This window comes from Arachis hypogaea, chromosome 9, assembly GCF_003086295.3.
Source record: "Arachis hypogaea cultivar Tifrunner chromosome 9, arahy.Tifrunner.gnm2.J5K5, whole genome shotgun sequence".
NCBI lineage: Eukaryota > Viridiplantae > Streptophyta > Magnoliopsida > Fabales > Fabaceae > Arachis > Arachis hypogaea.
The window spans coordinates 8115799-8120062 of NC_092044.1; positions in this window are offsets into that span (position 1 = coordinate 8115799).

Here is a 4264-nt window from a genome sequence, read left to right on the forward strand (position 1 = left end):
TACTTTAAGAAACCCTAAAAGGAAAACTACTTTATTCACTTTAAATATAAATTATATCAGACATGCTACACATATAAGTCTTTTTGACTTACAAGCTATACAAGTTGGCTCAAGTCTAAGAAAAAACACGTGCACCACTCCTTTAAAATTGAGCATCCAACGCACGCGCCTTAATCACCCTTCCACAACACGTTCATTATGCCGCACTCTTCCTCTTCTTCCTCAATCAAAACACAAACCGTCAAGATTCAAGCGACATTCGGAGTAAACTACGATTCTGCAAAAACATTCAAACTCCTCGCGAAGAGTAGAAGAAATCAAGAAGAAAAGATACAAATCTCTATAAAAAATCACCAGAAAAAACGAAGAAACATTATTCAAGGAACTGTTTTACTGTTCTTCTAGGTTTTTTTTCTATATTGTCTCTGCCATATGCTTCATTCTTAACCAGAAAAACATTAAAAGATTTCAAGAAGAAATATATTGTCTCCCTCATATTTTAGGTGTATTCTGTAATCTTTTGGGTGTATTTCTGTAACCGTTTGGGTGTATTTTTGTACTCCTTTCTGTAACCGTTTGGGTATATTTCTGTAATCGTTTGGGTGTATTTCTGAAATTTCATTATCTTTAAAACGATTTCAAAGCTTGATTTCAGAAATCATGAAAATAAAAAAAATGAAGCAAGAATATAGAGAGAGAGAAAATGCACGTAAATGACGAAGAAGAAACCAGTGATAAACGTAGGTAAAACAACGAATGAAAAGGCAAAGAGAGAATGCATGAAGGAGATCCAACAAATTTGGCAAGAAATTCGAAAAAAGAAACGAAATCTTTTAAAAAATGGAAGTTATATATTTGCGCGTTAATTGGTTTGAATTGATTTAAAAATCTATTAAAGAGGCACGTAACATAAGCAGCGCGTTTAGTGGGTTTCGTTTTCTTCAAGCTTGTAAAATTTGTAAGCGCAAAACACTTGTATGTAGAGATTAATCCAAATTATATTCATCTCATATTCTCTCTCTTACTTGTGTGTAAAAGTATTTTTGCAGTTGTTCATCGCTGTTGTTTCTCTTGAAGCTGACGTATATCTCATCCATCCTAAGCAAGGACAAGTTCAACGTTGGACAGGATGAGATATACATCATTTAAGACTTAATACGCAGGAACAATATTATTATTGTTATTATTGTTGGGTTTTTTTTCTCTCCTTTGTGAGGCCCAAGCCCAACATTTTGGGGGTGTATTCTTGCACCCTAGTGTCACAACCCTCATTCAGTTTTTTGAGGTTTTTTGAGAGAGAGAGAATAGCCACCAAGTGAGAGAGAAGAGGGAAAAACAAAATTCTCGTTTTTGCCCAAAGCAGTAAATTTCAAATAGCAGTTTCTCAGTTGTTCAGCGTTGGATCGGCTTGAAATTTAAACTTCATGTTCCTATCATCTTGTTCTTCATTCTGGTCGGTGGAGATGTTGATTGAAGGTTTGCAGTAGGAGAAATTGGTTTCGCAAGAGAGAAATTAGGTTTCCCATTTTTACACAGAGAAGCAATCTTGGAACGGCAGTTTCTCATTCTTTCTCCGTTGGATTGACGTGAAATTTGAACTGTAGATTCTTCACATCTTGTTCTTCATTCTGAACGGTGGAGATTTTAATTGGAGGTCTGCAAAGAGAGAAATTGGCTTCGACATCAGCTCTGTTTTTTGGGTATATTTCATCTTCTTGCATATTATTTGTGAGCTTTGGTGCATTGATGTTTTGGCTGGTTATATGCACGTTTTTGTGCTTTGTTTGAAACTCTCTTGTACCTCATTTGATTATAGTGGAGCTATTTCATTGGTCTGGATGACCCGTGGTTTTTACCTCTCACATTGAGGGGATTTTCCACGTTAAAATCTTGGTGTGTTCTTGTTATTGCTTTACTTGCTATATTTGCTTGTTATAGTTGCTGCCATATTGTATTGTGAGTGCTTCCATATTGTTCTTGTGTTGGACATTTGTGTCATTTTCGCTGCTAGGCTCTTTCATACTAGTATCAGAACTTGTTGGTATTTTTATGGGCTTGTGATTCTGTGAACAATAGAAGCTAATACTAATACTAGTAGGATGATCACTCTTAATGGTCCTAATTATGATTTGTGAAAGTCAAAGATGGAAGATTTGCTTTATGTCAAAAATTTTCATCAACCAGTTTTTGGTACAGAGAAGCCTAATGATAAGTCTGATGATGATTGGACTTTGTTGCATAGACAAGTCTGTGGATATATTAGGCAGTGGGTTGACGATAATGTGTTGAACCATATTATTAGAGAGACACATGCTCGGACCCTTTAGATTAAACTTGAACAGTTGTATGCTCAGAAAACTGGGAATAACAAGATGTTTTTGATCAAGCAGTTATTGGCTTTGAAGTATACAGATGGGACATCAATGACAGATCACTTGAACAATTTTCAAGGAATTATGAATCAGTTATCTTCTATGGGTATCAAGTTTGATGAAGAGGTTCAAGGATTGTTACTTCTTGGCTCCTTACCAGACTCGTGAGAAATTCTCAGAATGTCATTGTCCAATTCTGCTCCTGATGGTGTAATCTCTATGGATCTTGCCAAGAGCAGTATTTTGAATGAAGAGATGAGAAGAAAGTCACAAGGTACATCGACTACACATTCAGATGTTCTTGTTTCTGAGTCTAGGGGGAGAAGCAAAAGTCGAGGTCCTAAAGGTAGAGATCAAAGCAGAAGCAAGTCTAGAGGAAAGTATAAGAATATTGAGTGTCATCATTGTGGTCAAAAGGGACATGTGAAGAGATTTTGTTGGCAGCTAAAGAAGGAGAAAGCCAAGGCAAGTAAAGACAAGAGCACAAATAAAGATGATGGTAACAAAGAAGACAAGGTTAATGTAACTCATGATGATTTTCTTGTTGTTGAGGAGTTTGAATCTGTTAACCTTGTTGATAATAGCACTAGTTGGGTGATTGATAGCGGTGCTTCTATTCATGTTACATATAGGAGGAATTTGTTTACATCTTATACTCCTGGTGATTTTGGTGACATGAAAATGGCTCATCAAGGTGTTGTAAAATGTGCTGGTGTGGGACAGGTTTGCTTAGAAACCTCCAACGGTACCAAGTTGACTTTGAAGCGTGTGAAGCATGATCCAGATATTCAGTTGAACTTACTTTCTGTTGGTAAGTTGTGTGATGAAGACTTGGATAGCTCATTTTTTCATGATAGATGGAAGCTCACCAAGGGTTCCATGGTTGTTGCTAGAGATACAAGACACTCTACTCTTTATTTAACTCAAGTAAAGATTGTAAAAGATGTTGTTAATGCTGCTGAGTTTGTTGATGAAACTGATTTATGGCATAAGAGATTATGTCATATGAGTGAGAAGGGTATGAATATGTTATCCAAGAGGAATCTTTTATCTGGTTATAAGGTTGCTTTGCAAAAGTGCAATCATTGTTTTGCTAGAAAACAAAACAGGGTTTCTTTTAAGAGTCATCTACCTTCAAGGAAGCCGGAGATACTTGACTTGGTGCATTCTGATGTATGTGGGCCGATGAAGACAAGAACACTTGGAGGGTCTATCTATTTTGTAACCTTTATTGGTGATTATTCTAGGAAATTATGGGTTTACACTTTGAAGACCAAAGATCAAGTTTTGAATGTGTTTAAGCAATTTCAAGCTTCTGTTGAAAGAGAAACTGGGAAGAAGTTGAAATGCATTCATACTGACAATGGTGGTGAGTACTCAGGTCCATTTGATGCTTATTGTAAAGAGCATGGTATAAGACATCAGAAGACTCCTCCAAAGACTCCTCAGTTGAATGGCTTGGCTGAAAGGATGAACATAACATTGGTTGAAAGAGTTAGGTGCTTGTTGTCACAATCTGGATTGGCAAAATCCTTTTGGGGTGAAGCTTTGAGCACTGTTGTTCATGTCTTGAACCGAACACCATGTGTTCCCTTGCAATATGAAGTGCCAGAGAAGGTATGGTCAGGTAATGATGTTTCTTATGATCATTTAAGAGTCTTTGGATGTAAAGCTTTTGTTCATATTCCCAAAGATGAGAGATCTAAGCTTGATGTAAAGACTAGGCAGTGTATTTTTATTGGCTATGGCATTGATCAGTTTGGTTACAGGTTTTATGATCCTGTTAACAAGAAGGTGATTCAGAGTAGAGATGTTGTCTTTGTTGAAGACCAAACATTGAAGGATGTTGATCATGCAGAGAAGCCAATGGTTCAGCCTAGTGATGATTTTTC